Source organism: Somniosus microcephalus, chromosome 10 (genome assembly GCF_052327205.1).
Source record: "Somniosus microcephalus isolate GS21.2 chromosome 10, FLI_Smic_1.0, whole genome shotgun sequence".
NCBI classification, from domain to species: Eukaryota; Metazoa; Chordata; class Chondrichthyes; order Squaliformes; family Somniosidae; genus Somniosus; species Somniosus microcephalus.
The window spans coordinates 232,502,418-232,523,193 of NC_140996.1; the positions used below are offsets into that span (position 1 = coordinate 232,502,418).

A 20,776-nucleotide genomic window follows, 5' to 3' on the forward strand; every position below is an offset into this window, starting at 1 on the left:
GCAGCAGTGATACCCGCCCTGCTGTATGCCTCAGAGACATGGACCATGGAGAGCAGGCACCTCAAAGCACTGGAGAGGTACCACCAACGCTGCCTCCGCAAGATCCTGCAAATCCATTGGCAGGATAGGCGCACCAACGTCAGTGTTCTCGCTCAGGCCAACATCCCCAGCATCGAAGCTTTGACCACGCTCGATCAGCTCCGATGGATGGGTCACATTGTCCGCATGCCCGATACGAGACTCCCAAAACAAGCGCTCTACTCGGAGCTCCGGCACGGCAAGAGAGCCCCAGGTGGGCAGAGGAAACGCTTCAAGGACACCCTCAAAGCCTCCTTGAAAAAGTGCAACATCCCCACCGACACCTGGGAATCCCTGGCCCAAGACCGCACAAAGTGGAGGAGAAGCAACCGGGAAGGCGCCGAACACCTCGAGTCTCTTCGCCGGGAGCAAGTGGAAGCCAAGCGCAGGCAGCGCAAGGAGCGCACGTCAACCCAAGCACCCAACCCACCCGCCCCTTCAACCACCGTCTGCCCCACCTGTGACAGAAACTGTAGGTCCCGCATTGGACTCATCAGTCACCTGCGAACTCATTTTCAGTGTGGAAGCAATTCATCCTCTGTTCCGAGGGACTGCCTAAGAAGAAATATTGGCGAAGACAATGAGACGAACTCCCCAGCTCTTCGAAGTAGCAGAGTGGGATCTTTTACATCCCAAGAGGGCAGACGGGGCCTCGTTTTAACGTCACAACCGACAGACGGCACTTCCGACAGCGCAGCGCTCCCTCAGTACTGCCCTGGAGTGTCAGCCGAGATTATGGGCTAGAGTCTCTGGAGTGGGGCTTGAAGCCATGACCTTCTGACTCCAGAGGAGAGAGACACTGAGCCACGTCTGGTACAGTGGTCCAATGAGGTATCTTTGCAGAACCTCCCGCCCCCATCAGCTATCGGTTTGTTCAGGTCACGGGTAGAAACAAAAGTGGCCCTGGGTCCAGATCTTACTTGTGTGGACTTTCTTTCAGTATCACTAGGCTCCTCCTCACACACACACATAGGCACACACTCGCGCTCGCACACGTTAGGAACAGGGAAATCCCATTACATAATCAAACCTGTCCCTTTGTAACAGATCGGTCCCACCTCAATTCCACCTTCTCATCACACCCCTCAATTCTTCCTATCCATGATATATCTCAACCCCACCCACTCACCAAATCTCTCAATCCCTTCAACCTACCCACCTTCTCCCCATGTCCCGCAATCTCTTCTCTTCTCTCTCTCTCGCTCCAGAAACACATCTAGTTGTCTCCTAATCCCATTCACATTGCCTGTTTGAGGCCTTCCCTCGTAACTTATTCCACAAGGCTTTAGCTGAAAGATGGCTGTTCAACTTCCCTTCCAAAGGAGGTCCCGTCTCACTCCAAACTTCCTCATTTTTAAACTTGCACGGCCCAGGAGTTGAACCCGTCGTCACAGGAAACCCTTCCCTTCACCCCGACCATTAGCGGCCCTGCCTTCAGCCACCTAGAATTCCTTCCCTAAACCCTGAACCAGCTCCCTCTCCGCCTAAAAAAAAAAAAAAAAAAATCGCTCCTTCCTTGTTTCAGCATCCCTCTTTGTTGGGGATAGGGCAGCGGGCAGAAGGGCAACTAGAGAAGTAGCCACATGTGAGAGCGCGTTAAAATCTGATTTTAGGTCTCGGACTCTCTGGGGTAGACTGTCAACAGAAATCCAGAAAGGAGAAAGGAGCGTTTTCTATAACGAGCGTTTTCTCTAACAGACGTCTGATCCACAAAGCGAGGTTCACGCCTGGACAGCAGCACGAAATTCTTCCCCTACGAAGGTATGGTTGCTAAATTTGCTGATGACACAAAGGTAGATAGGAAAGTAAATTCGGAGGAGGACATAAGGAGGCTACAAAGGGATATAGAAAGGTTAAATGAGTGGGCAAAGATCTGGCAAATGCAGTATAATGTGGGAAAATGTGAAGTTGTCCATTTTGGCAGGAAGAATAAAAAAGAAGCATATTATCTAAATGGTGAGAGATTGCAGAGCTCGGAGATGCAGAGTGATCTAGGTGTCCTAGTGCATGAATCGCAAAAGGTTACTATACAGGCACAGCAAGTAATTAGGAAAGCTAATAGAATGTTATCGTTTATTGCGAGGAGAATTGAATACAAAAGTAGGGAGGTTATGCTTCAGTTATACAGGGCATTGGTGAGACCACATCTGGAGCACTGTGTACAGTATTGGTCTCCTTATTTAAGGAAGGATGTAAATGCGTTGGAAGCAGTTCAGAGAAAGTTTACTGGACTAATACCTGGAATGGGCGGGTTGTCTTATGAGGAAAGGTTGGGCAGGCTAGGCTTGTATCCGCTGGAGTTTAGAAGAGTAAGAGGTGACTTGATTGAAACATATAAGATCCTGAGGGGTCTGGACAGGGTGGATGTGGAGAGGATGTTTCCTCTTGTGGGAGAATCTAGAACTAGGGGGGGTCACTGTTTAAAAATAAGGGGTCGCCCTTTTAAGACAGAGATGAGGAGAATTTTTTTCTCAGAGGGTCGTGAGTCTTTGGAACTCTCTTCCTCAGAGGGCGGTGGAAGCAGAGTCTTTGAATATTTTTAAGGCAGAGGTAGATAGATTCTTGATAAGCAAGGGGGTGAAAGGTTATCGGAGGTAGGCGGGAATGTGGAGTAATCGGATCAGCCACGATCTTATTGAATGGCGGAGCAGGCTCGAGGGGCCGAGTGGCCGACTCCTGCTCCTAATTCGTATGAACATTAAAGGACCCCAATGGAATTGGGCAATGCTGCCTCGAGGTGTATTCATCATATCATGAGTTTCAAAAGTGGGGGGGGGGGAGGGAAGGAGGGAAAAAGACAAATCACGTTAAAGAAAACTGAGCCAGCCTTTAGCTCGGTGGTAGCATTCCGGCCTCGGAGTCAGGCGGTCCCAGGTTCCGGAACTCCGCTCGGAATTCGTGTTGACATCCAGAGGGATCTGGGTGAATCCCCCACCACCCCCTCATTGTATGGTCACGGGAGTCCATCAAACCCTCTCACCGTAGAGGACTAACCCCACTATCGGCTGGGTTGTTGCTGCTGTTGGGTAAAGGTGGCTACGGCCACAGAAGAAGCATTGACGCCACGGCCTGTCAAGACTGTTAATCAGCCCTGCGAATCCTTCCACGGGATATTCTCCGAGGGAAGTTTCGTACATTCATAGAAACTTACAGTTTTGGGGCAGGAATCTGGCAGATGGAGTTTAATGCGGAAAAATGTGAGGTTATCCACTTTGGTAGGAAAAATAAAAAAGCAAATTATTATTTAAATGGGGAGAGATTACAAAATGCTGAGGTACAGAGGGATCTGGGGGTCCTTGTACATGAATCACAAAAAGTTAGCATGCAGGTACAGCAAGTAATTAGGAAGGCAAATGGAATGTTGGCCTTTATTGCAAGGGGGATGGAGTATAAAAGTAGGGAAGTCTTGCTACAACTGTACAGGGCGCTGGTGAGACCACACCTGGAGTACTGCGTACAGTTTTGGTCTCCTTATTTAAGGAAGGATATACTTGCATTGGAGGCAGTTCAGAGAAGGTTCACGAGGTTGATTCCATAAGAACATGAGAAATAGGAGCAGGAGTAGGCCAATCGGCCCCTCGAGCCTGCTCCGCCATTCAATAAGATCATGGCTGATCTGATCCTAACCGCCAATCTACTATCACAGAACTATCTCCTGAATCTAACAGAATTAGACACACGAAATAGGAGCAGGATCAAACTACACGGCCCCTGGGCCCACTCCGCTACCCACAGGGCCATGTCCGATCCGGAGATGACGGGGTTGTCTTGAGGAAAGGTTGAGCAGGTTGGGCCTATACTCACTGGAGTTTAGAAGAATGAGAGGTGATCTTATTGAAACATATAAGATTCTGAGGGGGATTGACAGGGTGGATGCTGAGAGGATGTTTCCCCTCGTGGGGGAATCTAGAACTAGGGGGCATAGTTTCAGAATAAGGGGTCACCCATTTAAATCGGAGATGAGGAGGAATTTCTTCTCTCAGAGGGTCGTGAATCTTTGGAATTCTCTTCCCAGAGAGCTGTGGAGGCTGGGTCACTGAATATATTTAAGGTGGAGATAGACAGATTTTTGAACGATAAGGGAGTCGAGGGTTATGGGGAGCGGGCAGGGAAGTGGAGTTGAGGCCAAGATCAGATCAGCCATGATCTCATTGAATGGCGGAGCAGGCTCGAGGGGCCAAATGACCGACTCCTGCTCCTACGTCTTATGTTCTTATGTACAGCACAGAAGGAGGCCATTCGGCCCGCCGTGCCTGTGCCGGCTCTTTGAACGAGCCGTCGTGCTCAGTCCCACACCCCCGCTGTGTCCCCGTAACCCTGTCAGTTCCTCATCCTCCAGAACCCGTCCAACTCCCTTTTACAATTATTGATGAATCAGCTTCCGCCACCTTTCCAGGTCGAGCGTTCCCGATCCCCACAACCCTCTGAGTGAAAGCCAGTGTCAGCTGTGGCTCAGTGGGCAGCACTCTCGCCTCTGAGTCAGAAGGTTGTGGGTTCAAGTCCCACGCCAGGGACTCGAGCACAAAAATCCAGGCTGACACTCGCAGTACCGAGGGAGCGCGGCACTGTCGGAGGTGCCGTCTTTCAGATGAGGTTAACCCGAGGCCCCATCTGCCCTCTCAGGTGGATGTAAAAGATCCCATGGCCAATATTTCGAAGAAGAGCAGGGCAGTTCTCCCCGGTGTCCTGGGGCCAATATTTATCCCTCTATCCACATAACAAAAACAGATGATCTGGTCATTATCACATTGCTGTGTGTGGGAGCTTGCTGTGCGCAAATTGGCTGCCGCGTTTCCCACATTACAACAGTGACTACACTTCAAAAGTACTTCATTGGCTGTAAAGTGTAGTGTATGTACTTTGAAGAAGGAACTATATTCTGCAGCCCCTGTATACTGCAGTACCAGTAGTGACCACCCCTGTATATAAGCCTGTGTAGTAACTTTGTATATTAGTTCCAGTTTTGTCTCCATTCAGTAAACACCTGTTATAACCAACTCCTGCAGTCCGTGTCTCAATTACACACGGACGTAACACTGGCGACGAACAGATCCGAACTTACCTACAGTTCTGCACCACCTCATGGGGATCCATCCCTGAAGCGAAGTTGTTAGAGGTTGAGGCCAGAAGGGAAAAAAAACCTGAAGAAACGGGCGTCGACCATGGGCAACCGCCTCTGATTCATCGAATTCGAAGATTTGCAGGAGAGGCTGTCGAGAGCGGGGCTTGGTTATCCTGTCTATGGTGTTCCAGCTAATCGGGCTGGTGGCAGGTAGTACACTGATCCTTCCTGGGCTGCGGCGGGCTAGAGCTCGATCGGGTGGCTTTTCAACAGGGCCGAGCAGCGTTGTCGGGAAGAGGAGAGAGAGGGTGGAGCACATAGGGTGCTACGAAGCCGGGCAGCGTACAGACCCGAGAAGAGGGAGGAAAGTGTCCCATAGGGTTTGCTCTGACGACGGGAACAGTAATTAAAATAAAAGAAATTAGAAGCGCAGAAAGCCGCGAGGAGCTGCAGTTTGCCACGGGGACCGCGGAGAGCGGCGTTAGCAGCAGCGCGGGGGGGGGGGAAGTGCGCGAAGACCATAGGGCGTCGCCATCAAGGCATAAAAACGCCAGCAACAGCGCTAGCAGCAGCGGAAAAGACAGAAAGCGCGGGAGGCGCCATCTTAATCCAGCGGGGAAGGCGGCAAAGCGCGCGAGGTGCCATCTTAGATCTCCAAGATGCCGAAGACTGGCAATATCACTACCTTCGATAATGCAATAGAAGACTGGACCACGTATGTGGAAAGAGTCGAAGTATATTGCAAGGCAAATGAAGTAGCCGATGAGAAAAAGGCATCGGTACTACTAAACTTAATGGGTGCAAGAACGTACGGCTTATTGCGGAACCTGATCACTCCAGCCAAACCGATGGCGAAGAGTTTTAACGAAATTGTTGATATCCTACAGGAACACCTAAATCCTACACCGCTGCTGATAGCAGAAAGATTTCAATTCCACAAGAGAAATCAGCATAAAGATGAGAGCAATGCTGATTACCTTACGGAACTACGCAAGCTATCAAAGCACTGCCAGTTCGGAGCAGGACTGGCAGATACCCTACGGGACAAATTTGTCTGTGGACTCCTGAGTGAAGGAACCCAGAAAAGGTTACTCTCAGAGAAAGAGCTGATGCTAGATAAGGCTTTCAGCGTGGCAGTATCGTACGAAGCGGCAGCAAGGGGAGCTGCGGAAATACAGCAAAAGCCACAGGAATACGGCACCCATGAAATGACACGGGGATTTGAAAAATGTTATCGCTGCGGCAGAACAACCCATGACCAGAAGGACTGCTGGTCCAAGGACAAAATATGCAGGCAATGCGGAAAGATGGGACACATTGCACGAGTTTGCAGTTCTGGGAAGAAGACTAACGACAACAAAAAGGCTACTGAGGAACAGTACAGGAAAGTACAAAAGATGACGGACAGTAGTTCCAAAGACCAGAAGAGCGATAGTGAATCCGGGAACAAGAGACTAAGCTGTCTCAAACTACACAACGTAATCGCAAAAGAGGATCACCGAACCATTTGGGTCACCCTCACGATAGCAGGGTCCCAAGTCAAAATGGAATTGGATACAGGATCAGCCCTGACCATCATGAATCGACGAGACTACGAGCGGCTATTCTCACACATACCCTTGAAAGACACATCCATTGCCTTGAAGACGTATACGGGGCAGAAAGTATACCCCAGAGGGAAAGTAAGGGTGCCTGTCGAATACAACGGCAAGGAAATACAGAAATTGTATCTGTACATACTGCAAGATGGTGGACCACCGTTATTGGGACATGAATGGATCAGAAAGATAGGTTTAGACTGGCACTCCATTCAGGCACTGACTGTGGCTGGTAAAAAGGATGACGACGTTACACCTGGACGATTGTCAAAAATCTTAGCTAACGCTAAAGAGGTATTTCAACAAGGACTGGGAACTTTTAAAGGCATAACCGCCTCGATAAAAATAGAAGAGAATGCAATTCCCAAGTTTTTCAAAGCAAGACCGGTACCGTATGCAATTCGCCCAGCCGTCGAGGCAGAGCTGGAGAATCTGGAGAATGCAGGCGTGTTTTCTAAGGTAGACTGGAGCGAGTGGGCGACACCCATCGTTCCCGTCATGAAGAAAACGTTAAACAATAAGTCTGAGGAGCCAAGGAAGGTTCGCATCCGTGGGGACTTCAAGGTGACGGTGAACCCAGTCCTTCACACAGTACAGTATCCTCTCCCGAGGATAGAAGATATTTTCGCCTCACTATCTGGAGGGAAGCGTTTTACAAAAATTGACCTAGCACAAGCATATTTGCAGATGGAGGTTGAAGAATCCTCTAGGAAGTATCTCACGATAAACACTCACAAAGGTCTTTACCAGTATAATCGACTGGTATTCGGAGTAGCATCAGCTCCGGCGATATGGCAAAGAGCGATGGAACAAGCCCTGCAAGGGATTCCGGGGACGCAGTGTTACTTGGACGACATCCTAGTGACAGGTGAAAATGACAGTGAACACCTTGCCAACCTAGAGCAGGTGCTCACTGGACTAAGAGAACATGGGCTACGAGCCAATCGCCCCAAGTGCGAGTTTTTTAAGAAACAAATATCGTATTGTGGCCACGTGATTGATGAAGAGGGGTTACATAAGTCCCCTGACAAAATTGAAGCGGTAGTTAAGGCTCCAGCGCCTGAAAATGTGTCGCAACTGAGGTCATTCCTCGGATTGGTGAATTACTACCGTAAGTTTTTGCCGAATTTGTCCACAATTCTGCACCCACTGAACACCCTACTACAAATTGGAGTAGCATGGAAATGGAGCGATGAATGTAAGTGGGCCTTTCAGAAGTGTAAAGGCCTGATCACTTCAAGAGAAGTATTGGCTCACTACAACCCATCACTACCGATAAGACTGGCGTGTGATGCGTCTCCCTACGGCATTGGAGCGGTACTGTCACATAAATTCCTTGATGGTTCAGAGAGGCCGATAGCTTTTGCGTCACGCTCGTTAACTTCAGCCGAGCGTAACTACGCCCAGATTGACAGAGAGGCCTTCAGCCTGGTGTGGGGGGTGAAGAAGTTCAATCACTACCTGCATGGTCAGAAATTTACTCTACTAACTGATCATCAACCTCTTGTCTCTATTTTCAACCCTCAGAAGGGCGTCCCGATAATGACAGCACAACGGCTACAGAGGTGGTCCCTTTTCCTAGGGGCACACCAATATGACATCGAGTACAAAGGAACTAAACAGCATGGGAATGCTGATGGATTGTCGCGCCTACCGTTGCCGATGGTGGAAGAAGCACCTGCAGTGGATCCAGTGGAGATATTCCACTCGACCATAGTCGAATGTCTACCTGTGACGAATGCAAACATAGAAAAGGAAACACGAAATGACCCGACACTCTCCAGGGTCTATGATTTAACGGTGAAGGGATGGCCAGCACATGGCGAACCACTGTTGCCAGCATTCTCGCCAAGAAGAGAACAGCTGTCAGTGTGCTGAGGAACCTTGATGTGTGGATCCAGAGTAGTAATTCCACCCAAATTGAAGGATAGAGTGCTCAATGAGCTTCATGAGGGTCATCTGGGAGGGGTAAAAATGAAGAACTTAGCCAGAGCGTTTGTGTGGTGGCCGGGAATCGATAGAGAAATCGAAGAGATGACCAAGAGCTGTACAGGATGCCAGAAGGTCCAAAATGCCCCACCACAAGCCCCTCTACATCCATGGGAGTGGCCCTCATCTCCATGGCAAAGGGTGCACATTGATTTTGCTGGTCCATTTATGGACTCGATGTTTTCAATTGCGGTGGATGCACATTCCAAGTGGCCAGAGGTAATAAAAATGTCCTCAACCACCACAGAAAAAACTATCACAGTCTTATGAACCATATTCGCCAGAAATGGGCTGCCTGAACAGATTTGCTCCGACAATGGACCACAGTTTGTGTCTGAAGAGTTCCGGAGGTTCTTAAAGAACAATGGTGTTAAGCATTACACATCCGCCCCATATCATCCAGCCACCAATGGATTGGCTGAGAGGTTCGTTCAAACATTCAAGAAGGCTATCAAGGCAATGTGTAATGAAGACATACCCCTACAACACAAGGTGGATAACTTCTTGTTTGCCTACCGGAATGCGACACATGCGGTTACCAACCAAACTCCAGCCATGATGTTCTTCAATCGAAGACTAAGATGCCGCTTGGATTTGGTTAAGCCAAACATCAGAAGAGATGTGGAGAACAGGCAGTTTCAGAATATGAATGAAAGGCCGACCAGGAGTTTTAAGATAGGTCAACCAGTTTTGGCCCGGGACTACCGCACAGAGAAATGGCAGCCAGGAACGATCTGCACACGGCAAGGACCTCTAATGTATACCGTGGACATTGGAGAGAGCATTGTAAGACGCCATGCTGACCAGATTCTAGTCACTGGAAAACGTCAAATCCACACCACAATCCGATACACCTGGTGATGAAACCGAAGTACCAATTGCATCTACCTCAGAATCGGTGATATTGGAAGCAGACGAACCAAACAACGACGTTGATCCCGAATCAACTTTGCCAGAAGAACCTGATACCCCAAAGAGGCGTTATCCAGACAGAATCAGGAAGCCTCCTCAAAGACTGAATTTATAATTGCTTAACTTCAGCTAATGTATATAGCAACTGTAATTGTAAATGTTATTTAATTATTAATCGAATGTTATGTACTGTTTAGCTAAAAGGGGAGGAATTGTAGTGTATGTACGTTGAAGAAGGAACTATATTCTGCAGCCCCTGTATACTGCAGTACCAGTAGTGACCACCCCTGTATATAAGCCTGTGTCGTAACTTTGTATAGTAGTTCCAGTTTTGTCTCCATTCAGTAAACTCCTGTTATAACCAACTCCTGCAGTCCGTGTCTCAATTACACACGGACGTAACATAAAGCACTTTGAGAAGTCCGGTGGTCGTGAAAGGCGCTCCAGAAATGCAAGTCTTTCTTTTTTAAACATTTCTCCTCATCTCCCCTCCAGATCTTTTGCAAATGATTTGAATCAATGACCTTTGGTTATTGACCCACTCGCCAGAGGGAATAGTTTTTCCCCTATTTACTCGATCAAAATCCCTCATCATCTTGAAAACCTCTCTTCACCTTCGCTGTTCCAAGGAGAACTTTTCTAACCTCTCCTCATAACTGAAGTCGCTCATCCCTGGTAACATCCTGGTAAACCTCCGCTGTTCCCTACCTAGTGCCTTCACGTCTTTCCTGAAGCGTGGTGCCCAGAATTGTCCACAATATTCCAGAGTGTGAAGATACAAGAACAATTTCAACGTCACGCTGCCAGACTGCTCATCAGCCCGCTGTCCGCTTCACACTGTCCGCCAGGGAATGGGCGCGAAGATACGAAAATGAACACTAAAGAACACAGCTCCAGGGGTTGAGCCCCTCGACTGGAGAATTAGTTCCTAACTCACACCGACACCCCTCAATATTCCCCAAGCATAAATCGATCAAAAACAAGGTCACAAGGTACTGAATGTCACTAGAGTTTAGAAGAATGAGAGGGGATCTCATTGAAACGTATAAAATTCTGACAGGGCTAGACAGACTGGATGCAGGGAGGATGTTTCCCCTGGCTGGGAGGGTCTAGAACCAGGGGTCACAGTCTCACGATACGGAGTAGGACATTTAGGGCTGAGATGAGGAGAAATTTCTTCACTCAGAGGGTGGTGAACCTGTGGAATTCGCAACCACAGAAGGCTGTGGAGGCCAAGTCACTGAATATATTTAAGAAGCAGATAGATAGATTTCTAGATACAAAAGGCATCAAGGGGCATGGGAAGAGAGTGGGAATATAGTATTGAGATAGAGGATTAGCCATGTTCATATTGAATGGCGGAGCAGGCTCGAAGGGCCGAATGGCTGACTCCTGCTCCTATTTTTCTCTGTTTCTATGTATCACATCGGTCCAGGATATCCGCCACAGCGTGCGATCCAACCAGAGGCTCAGCAGAACGCCACAGATTATCTTGCAATCTGGAAGAGAACTTCAGTGAGTGCTGCGCCCACAAGCAAAACTGTTTGAAACTAGCAATCATTTCAAGGCTTCCTCATGTCTGTCCATTCCCCATCGCCAAATCCCCCACCATCAACATCCTGGGGGGTCACCATTGACCACAAACTTAACTGGCCCAGCCACTTAAATACTGTGGCAACAAGAGCAGGTCAGAGGCTGGGTATTCTGCAGCAAGTGTCTCACCTCTTGACTCCCCAAAGCCTTTCCACCATCTACAAGGCACAAGTCAGGAGTGTGATGGAATACTCTCCACTTGCCTGGATGAGTGCAGCTCCACCAACACTCAAGAAGCTCGACACCATCCAGGACAAAGCAACCCGCTTGATCGGCACCCCATCCACCACCTTAAACATTCACTCCCTCCACCACCGGCGCACCATGGCTGCAGTGTGTACCATCTACAAGGTGCACTGCAGCAACTCGCCAAGACTTCTTCGGCAGCACCTCCCAAACCCACGACCTCTACCACCTAGAAGGACAAGGGCAGCAGACACATGGGAACGCCACCACCTCCAAGTTCCTCTCCAAGTCACACACCATCCTGACTTGGAAATATATCGCCGATCCTTCATTGTCGCTGGGTCAAAATCCTGGAACTCCCTCCCTAACAGCACTGTGGGAGCACCTTCACCACACGGACTGCGCGGTTCAAGAAGGTGGCTCACCACCACCTTCTCACGGGCAACTAGGGATGGCCAATAAATGCTGGCCTTGCCAGCGACACTCACATCCCATAAACGCATAAAAAAACAATTGCCAGCCATTCTATTTTATGGTAAAACGGTTTCAATTTTTAAAATTTAAGTGGGACCCCTCCCCACAGTTTGAGGAACATTTTCACCAGTCCCCGCCACCCCCCCAACTTGAGCACATAATCCAGGCTGACACTCCTAGAGCAGGACTGAGGGAGCGCCGCACTGTCGGAGGGGCAGTACTGAGGGAGCGCCGCACTGTCGGAGGGGCAGTACTGAGGGAGCGCCGCACTGTCGGAGGGGCAGTACTGAGGGAGCGCCGCACTGTCGGAGGGGCAGTACTGAGGGAGCGCCGCACTGTCGGAGGGGCAGTACTGAGGGAGCGCCGCACTGTCGGAGGGGCAGTACTGAGGGAGCGCCGCACTGTCGGAGGGGCAGTACTGAGGGAGCGCTGCACTGTCGGAGGAGCAGTACTGAGGAGCAGTACTGAGGGAGATATTAGGACAGGTGACCAAATGCTTGGTCAAAGAGGGAGGTTTTAAGGAGCGATTTAAAGGAGGAGCGAGAGGCGGAGAGGTTTAGGGAGGGAATTCCAGAGCTCAGGGCCGAGGCAGCTGAAGGCACGGCCGCCAATGGTGGAGCGATTAAAATCGGGGATGCTCGAGAGGCCAGAATTGGAGGAACGCAGAGATCTCGGAGGGTTGTGGGGCTGGAGGAGGTTACAGAGATAGGGAGGGAGCGAGGGCCATGGAGGGATTTGAAAATAGGCCATTCTGGGACTTCATGGACAAGCACCGAACCTCTCCTCACCCGAGGGGCACAGCTTCCAGCAGGAGTTCACAGGGCAGGTTTCCATCTTTACCGATTTGGCGGCAATCTAGCGGAGTATCGAACCCGCCCGATTGTCCTGCACTGTGGGGTTAAACCTTCTACAATACCGAGTTTCTCCATCTGTATACCTGCCATTACACCCACCCAGCACCAAGGTCCAACCTCCAGCTGCGGATACTGGGGGGTCAATTGGAGCTTTGAGCACCGAGAGCGATAGATTTTTGTTGGGTAAGGGTTATCGATGGATATGAAGCAAAGGCGAGTAGATGGTCATTGACCTGAAATGTTAACTCTGTTTCTCTCTCCACGGATGTTGCCTGGCCTGCTGAGTTTTTCCAGCGTTTTCTGTTATTTCAGATTTCCAGCATCCGCAGTATTTTGCTATTGTGAGTAGATGGAGTTTAGGTACAGATCAGCCCTGATGTGTTTGAATGACAGAACAGGCTCGAGGGTCGGAATGGCCTCCTCCTGTTCCTATTTTCTAGTCACACTCCCGCCCACCACCTCTATGTTGCAAGTGGATATTTCATTGCCTAATCTCGGTCGCAGATATTTCAGTTTCCTTTATTTTAAACTCCAGTTGCCTACAATCCCACACGAGGCAATCACTGAAGGCGTCAATAAATATGCAGACTCATCATGGGATAGTGATTGCAACTGAAACCAAGACACACCCTGTGTAATGTAGTCAACGCTGTCTGCTCACGCTTCCCCCCACCACCAACAACCGGCCTGTAATTGGCTCCCGAGGCAGACAGTGGCAGTCTTGATTCAGTCAATTACAAATTAGATCAGATTCCTATCAGGAAATAACATTGTGGGATACGGTCTATGAGTATTCCGAGACATGTCCCCACCGACAGCTGGGAATCCCTGGCCCAAGACCGCACAAAGTGGAGGAGAAGCACCCGGGAAGGCGCCGAACACCTCGAGTCTCTTCGCCGGGAGCAAGCGGAAGCCAAGCGCAGGCAGCGGAAGGAGCACATGTCAACCCAAGCACCCAACCCACCCGCCCCTTCAACCACCGTCTGCCCCACCTGTGACAGAGACTGTAGGTCCCGCATTGGACTCATCAGTCACCTGAGAACTCATGTTTAATGTGGAAGCAAGTCATCCTCGGTTCCGAGGGACTGCCTAAGAAGAGAAGACACTTCAAAAAGTACTTCATTGGCTGTAAAGCGCTTTGGGACGTCCGGTGTTCATGAAAGGCGCTGTAGAAATGCAAGTCACTTTAAGCTAAAAAAAAAAAATTCTCATCTCACCTCTGGTTTGTTTGCCGATTAATTATCTTAAATCTGTGCCCTCCGGCCTTGTGGAAACAGTTTCTTCCTATCTTATCTTACCAAAACCCCTCATGATTTTGAACACCTCCATCAAATCTCCTTCTCTGCTCCAAGGAGAACAATCCCAGCTTCTCCACATAACTGTGAAGGAAATCCCTCATCCCTGCAATCATCCTGGTGAACCTGCTCAGTGTAAAAATAATATTCCCTTTCAAACACACACACTATTTTTTTTTTAAACTGCTAATATTATAACATCCAGGGCCAATGATTCAAGGGTTTTTCTTAAGGGAAAAAATATGCATAGAATCACAGAATACGATCTCCATAACCCCCCACGCAGTACAAGCCCTTGACAACAGTGCAATAAGGAACTAAAAGTGTTCTTGCAATTCTATCACCGCAGATCCCCAGGCACTGAATTGCCCAATAACCATTAAATACAATCTCAAAAAATAAAGTTTTGGTGAATAGGGATTTCTTTAAAAAATAAATAAATAAAAACAGCAAACAGAACATCGTTTGTTTAAATTTTTACACACTGCAGTCAACACGTTAATAATCTAAACCCTGCATAGCCCGGCGAGTGAAACTGACAACTTTTTTTTGGTGTCAATTTCGGGCAAGCGGCTCAAAATACAGAACAAGGCTGTGTTTCAGAAAGTTAAATAAAGATTAAAACCTTTTCAAACAGCGTCAGATCCCTCTTATTGCCGCCGCGCCGATCTCCTGAGTCTCTCTCTCTGCAGACTCCGAACTCCTGTCGAACTTTTTTTTTAAATCACACATACAACTTTGTTATATTATTTAACGAGTCTCCCCGTTATCTCTCCACAGTGAACCGGGTCGTCTTCAGGCGAGGAGAGGGGGTTTAATTCCAGCATTAAATTAACATAAGAGCAACTTTTGATTCAGTCAAGAAACTTTTTCTTTGCAGGCTGAGTTCAAACACACGTGACCTGCGAGTCGCTCCAAAAAAAAAACTTTCGGTCACTTTCGGCTTTTTCCGGCCCCTGATCGCCAGAGTGGGAATCATTTCAGGATCCAGAGGGAGAGCGGGGGAGCTGCTCAGGTCATTCCTTGCAACCAACCTAGTATTTCTTTTCAACGTGTTGGAAACGCGGCTGGTAATTTGCGCACAGCAAGCTCCCACAAACAGTAGTGTGATAATGGCCAGATAATCTGTTTCAGTGATGCTAATTGAGGGATAAATATTGGTCCCAGGACACCAGGTAGAACTCCCCCCTGCTCTTCTTCGAAATAGTGTCTTGGGATCTTCTATGTCCACCTGACAGAACAGACAGGACCTCGGTTTAATGTCTCATCCAAAAGACAGCACCTCCGACAGTGCGGCGCTCCCTCAGTACTGCCCCTCCGACAGTGCAGTGCTCCCTCAGTACTGCCCCTCCGACAGTGCGGCGCTCCCTCAGTACTGCCCCTCCGACAGTGCAGTGCTCCCTCAGTATTGCCCCTCCGACAGTGCAGTGCTCCCTCAGTACTGCCCCTCCGACAGTGCAGCGCTCCCTCAGTACTGCCCCTCCAACAGTGCGGCGCTCCCTCAGTACTGCCCCTCCGACAGTGCGGCACTCCCTCAGTACTGCCCCTCCGACAGTGCAGCGCTCCCTCAGTACTGCCCCTCCGACAGTGCAGCGCTCCCTCAGTACTGCCCCTCCAACAGTGCGGCGCTCCCTCAGTACTGCCCCTCCGACAGTGCGGCGCTCCCTCAGTACTGCCCCTCCGACAGTGCGGCGCTCCCTCAGTACTGCCCCTCCGACAGTGCGGCGCTCCCTCAGTACTGCCCCTCCGACAGTGCGGCGCTCCCTCAGTACTGCCCCTCCGACAGTGCAGCGCTCCCTCAGTACTGCACTGGGAGTGTCAGCCTGGATTTTTGTGCTCAAGTCTCTGGAGTGGGACTTGAACCCATGACCTTTTAACTCAGAGGCAAGGGTGCTGCCCACTGGGCCAAGCTGACACGTCAGTGGCTCCACAATTGGCCTCAGTACCCCGGATGGTGGGGAGGGGGTGGGAAATCAGCCAGAGGTTCCTACTCCTGATTGGTGGTCCAGTGACCTCTGCAGGCGTGAGCATATCCAGTGAGGGCAGGTCAAAGTTCAGTCACCATTCATTGCAAGGTTGAATAGCCCACCAACTCTCACTGGCTCGGGTCACATGCGAAAAATGGCCACTTGGGTCTCTTCTCAGGCAGTCCCTCGGAACCGAGGATGACTTCCTTCCACACTAAAAATGAGTTCTCAGGTGACTGATGAGTCCAATGCGGGACCTACAGTCTCTATCACCGGTGGGGCAGACGGTGGTTGAAGGGGCGGGTGGGTGGGGTGCTTGGGTTGACGTGCGCTCCTTCCGCTGTTTGCGCTTGGCTTCCGCTTGCTCCAGGCGAAGAGACTCGAGGTGTTCGGCGCCTTCCCGGATGCTTCTCCTCCACTTTGTGCGGTCTTGGGCCAGGGATTCCCAGGTGTCGGTGAGGATGTTACACTTTTTCAAGGAGGCTTTGAGGGTGTCCTTGAAGCGTTTCCTCTGCCCACCTGGGGCTCTCTTGCCGTGTCAGAGCTCCGAGTAGAGCGCTTGTTTTGGGAGTCTCGTATCGGGCATGCGGACAATGTGACCCGTCCATTGGAGCTGATCGAGCATGGTCAAAGCTTCGATGCTGGGGATGTTGGCCTGAGCGAGAACACTGACGTTGGTGCGCCTATCCTGCCAATGGATTTGCAGGATCTTGCGGAGGCAGCGTTGGTGGTACCTCTCCAGTGCTTTGAGGTGCCTGCTGTACATGGTCCATGTCTCTGAGGCATACAGTAGGGCGGGTATCGCTGCTGCCCTGTAGACCATGAGCTTAGTGCCGGGTTTGAGGTCCTGGTCTTCAAACACTCTCTTCCTCAGGCGACCGAAGGCTGCACTGGCACACTGAAGGCAGTGTTGGACTTCGTCATCGACGTCTGCCCTTGTTGACAGTAGGCTCCCAAGGTATGGAAAGTGGTCCATGTTGTCCAAGGCTTTGTCGTGGATTTTGATAATCGGGGGGCAGTACTGTGTGGCAGGGGCAGGTTGGTAGAGGACCTTTGTCTTACGGATGTTTAGTGTAAGGTCCATGCTCTCGTACACTTCGGTGAAGGTGTTGACGATGGTTTGGAGTTCGACCTCCGAGTGAGCGCAGACGCAAGCGTCGTCTGCATACTGTAATTCGACGACAGAGGATGGGACGACCTTGGATCTGGACTGGAGGCGACGGAGGTTGAACAGTTTCCCGTTTGTTCTGTAAATTCTGTAAAGAATGGCCACTCGGGTGATGTACTGGAGGCTGACCAGGGTCCCTGGATGGCCGAGCAATTTCAGGAGACCGGAGGAAGGGGCGGCAATGATACACTGGGGGGGATTATATAAAGAAAGACTTGCATTTCTACAGCGCCTTTCACAACCACCGGACGTCTCGAAGCACTTTACAGCCAAATGAAGTACTTTTGGAGTGTGGTCACTGTTGTAATGTAGGAAACATGGCAGACAATTTGCGCACAGCAAGCTCCCACAAACAGCAACGTGATAATGACCAGATCATCTGTTTTTGTTATGTTGGTTGAGGGATAAATATTGGCCCCAGGACACCAGGGATAAACTCCCCTGCTCTTCTTCAAAATAGTGGCCGTGGAATCTTTTACATCCACCTGAGAGGGCAGACAGGTTAACGTCTCATCTGAAAGACGGCACCTCCGACAGTGCAGCACTCCCTCAGCACTGCACTGGAGCATCAGCCTAGAGTTTTGTGCTCAAGTCCCTGGAGTGGGGACTATGAACCCTCAGCCTTCTGACTCCGAGGTGAGAGTGCGACCCACTGAGCCACTGCTGACACTGTGACACTACACAGTGTTTACAGCACAGAAACAGGCCATTCGGCCCAACTGCTCCGTGCCGGTGTTTATTCTCCACACCAGCCTCCTCCCACCCCTCTCCATCTTACCCCATCACCATATCCTTCTATTCCTTTCTCCCTCGTGTGTTTATCCAGCTTCCCCTTAAGTACATTTATACTATTCACCTCAACCACTCCCTGTGGTAGCGACTTCCACATTCTCACCACTCTCTGGGTAAAGAAGTTTCTCCTGAACTCCCGATTGGATTTATTAGTGACTCTCTTATATTGACGGCCCCTAGTTCTGGTCTCCCCCACAAGTGGAAACATCTTCTCTACCTCTACCCTATCAAACCCTTCATAATTTTAAAGACCTCGATCAGGTCACCCCTCAGCCTTCTCTTTTCTAGAGAAAAGAGCCCCAGCCTGTTCGATCTGTCCTGATGGGTAGAACCTCTCAGTTCTGGTATCATTCTAGTAAATCTTTTTTGCACCTTCTCCAGTGCCTCTATATCCTTTTTATAATATGGAGACCAGAACTGTTCACAGTGTGGTCCAACCAAGGTTCGATACAAGATTAACATAACTGCTCTGCTTTTCAATTCTATCTCTCTAGAAATGAGCCCCAGTGCTTTGTTTGCTTGTTTTTAATGGGATGTAGCTTTAAGAGTTGGTATGTGACTCAAGGATCATGTGACTGGACTGAATGGAGTTCAGACCGAGCACTGTCGAGCGGAATGTGGAGAGCGTGTTTGCAAATGACTCGTTCTGTGAAAGGCTGATGTGTCAAGCCTGATGGGTAGAGTTCGGCCGTGCAGTTAATGGTTAAATGAAAACAGCTATGAGAAAACATTTCGAGAACAATTCCACTTCGCTCAGGCTAATGTGTTCACTGCGCACTTTGAACACAGCGAGTGTTAGCTGTGACAACAGCCAGGCTCTCTAACCTCCTGATGTGTGCAAAGTCATGCTCATGTCTAGGTCTGGGTTCCTTCACGTCAGTGTCTAGACGGTCTCCACATTACAATCGGGTTCCTTTCAATGTTTAGTCACTGAATGTGTCAGTCAGTAGCTATTGAGACTACCCCAAGCTCCAGTTCTGCCCACGACAGCATAAAGCGTGTTTCTTTCGCTTGTTAATCTCCAGTTTCACTAATCTTCCAGCACTCTCCCGGTCGGCCGGCCTCCCGCCGTCCACACGCCGTAAAATTCAGCTCATCCGAAACACTGCTGCCCCGTGTCCCAACTCGCACCAAGTTCCGTTCACCTACATTGGCTCCCGGTCCGGCAACACCTCGATTTTAAAATTCTCATCCTTGTTTTCGAATCCCTCCGTGGCCTCCTCGCCCCCCTCCCTATCGCTGTAACCTCCTCCAGCCCCACAACCCTCCGAGATCTCTGCCCTCCTCCAATTCTGGCCTCTTGAGCATCTCCGATTTAATCGCTCCACCATTGACGGCCGTGCCTTCAGCCGCCTGGTCCCTAAGCTCTGGAATTCCCTCCCTAAACCTCTCCGTCTCTCTCTCCTCCTTTAAGACGCTCCTTAAAACCGACCTCTTTGACCAAGCTTTTGGTCACCTGTCTTAATCTATTATTTGGCTCGGTGTCAAATTTTGTTTGATAATCACTCCTGTGAAGCACCTTGGGACGTTTTACTACATTAAAGGTGCTGTATAAATACAAGGTTTTTTTATTCATTCATGGGATGTGGTGTCGCTGGCAAGGCCGGCATTTATTGCCCATCCCTAGTTGTCCTTGAGAAGGTGGTGGTGAGCCGCCTTCTTGAACCGCTGCAGTCCGTGTGGTGAAGGTGCTCCCACAGTGCTGTTAGGGAGGGAGTTCCAGGATTTTGACCCAGCAACGATGAAGGAATGACGATATATTTCCAAGTCAGGATGGTGTGTGACCTGGAGGGGAACTTGGAGGTGGTGGTGTTCCCATGCGCCTGCTGCCCTTGTCCTTCTAGGTGGAAGAGGTCGCGCTTTGGGAGGTGCTGTCGAAGAAGCCTTGGTGAGTTGCTGCAGTGCATCTTGTAGATGGTACACACTGCAGCCACGGTGCGCCGGTGGTGGAGGGAGTGAATGTTGAAGGTGGTGGATGGGGTGCCAATCATGTGGGCTGCTTTGTCCTGGATGGTGTCGAGCTTCTTGAGTGTTGTTGAATTGGACCTTGCTTCCCCTGAGAAAGCAGCCCCATGGCTCCTGTGCCCTTGTAGCAAGCTCATACCCTTTAAAACTCGCACAATCCTACATTGTTAGTGCCTGCTGCACTTTATTTCCCATCAAGTCAGAAGGTCGTGGGTTCAAGTCCCACTCTAGAGACTTGAGCACGACATTCTAGGCTGACACTCCAGTGCAGTACTGAGGGAGCACCGCACTGTCGGAGGGGCAGTACTGAGGGAGCGGCGCACTGTCGGAGGGGCAGTACTGAGGGAGCGGCGCACTGTCGGAGGAGCAGTACTGAGGGAGCGGCGCACTGTCGGAGGGGCAGTACTGAGGGAGCGCAGCACTGTCGGAGGGGCAGTGCTGAGGGAGCGCCGCACTGTCGGAAGGGCAGTACTGAGGGAGCGCCGCACTGTCGGAGAGGCAGTACTGAGGGAGCGCCGCACTGTCGAAGGGGCAGTACTGAGGGAGCGCCGCACTGTCGGAGGGGCAGTACTGAGGGAGCGCCGCACTGTCGGAGGAGCAGTACTGAGGGAGCGCCGCACTGTCGGAGGGGCAGTACTGAGGGAGCGCCGCACTGTCGGAGGGGCAGTACTGAGGGAGCGCTGCACTGTCGGAGGGGCAGTACTGAGGGAGCGCTGCACTGTCGGAGGGGCAGCACTGAGGGAGCACTGCACTGTCGTGGGGCAGTACTGAGGGAGCGCTGCACTGTCGGAGGGGCAGTACTGAGGGAGCGCTGCACTGTCGGAGGGGCAGCACTGAGGGAGC

The 20,776-nt window shown here is 50.4% G+C and overlaps 1 protein-coding gene across 4 annotated transcripts in view; it reads right to left on the reverse strand.

Moving 5' to 3' along the window:
• Nucleotides 1-14,948, reverse strand: part of arap1 (ArfGAP with RhoGAP domain, ankyrin repeat and PH domain 1) — a 295,009-nt gene extending 280,061 nt beyond the window's left edge. For 2 of the 4 annotated variants that reach the window (XM_085999755.1, XM_085999753.1), the window contains exon 1: nucleotides 14,667-14,945. The gene's annotated coding sequence lies outside the window, so the exon portion shown is untranslated. Of the gene's footprint in view, nucleotides 1-14,666 lie in introns of all 4 variants that reach the window. The other 2 variants (XR_015079826.1, XM_085999757.1) reach the window with 2 other exon arrangements.
• Nucleotides 14,949-20,776: the final 5,828 nt, after the last annotated feature.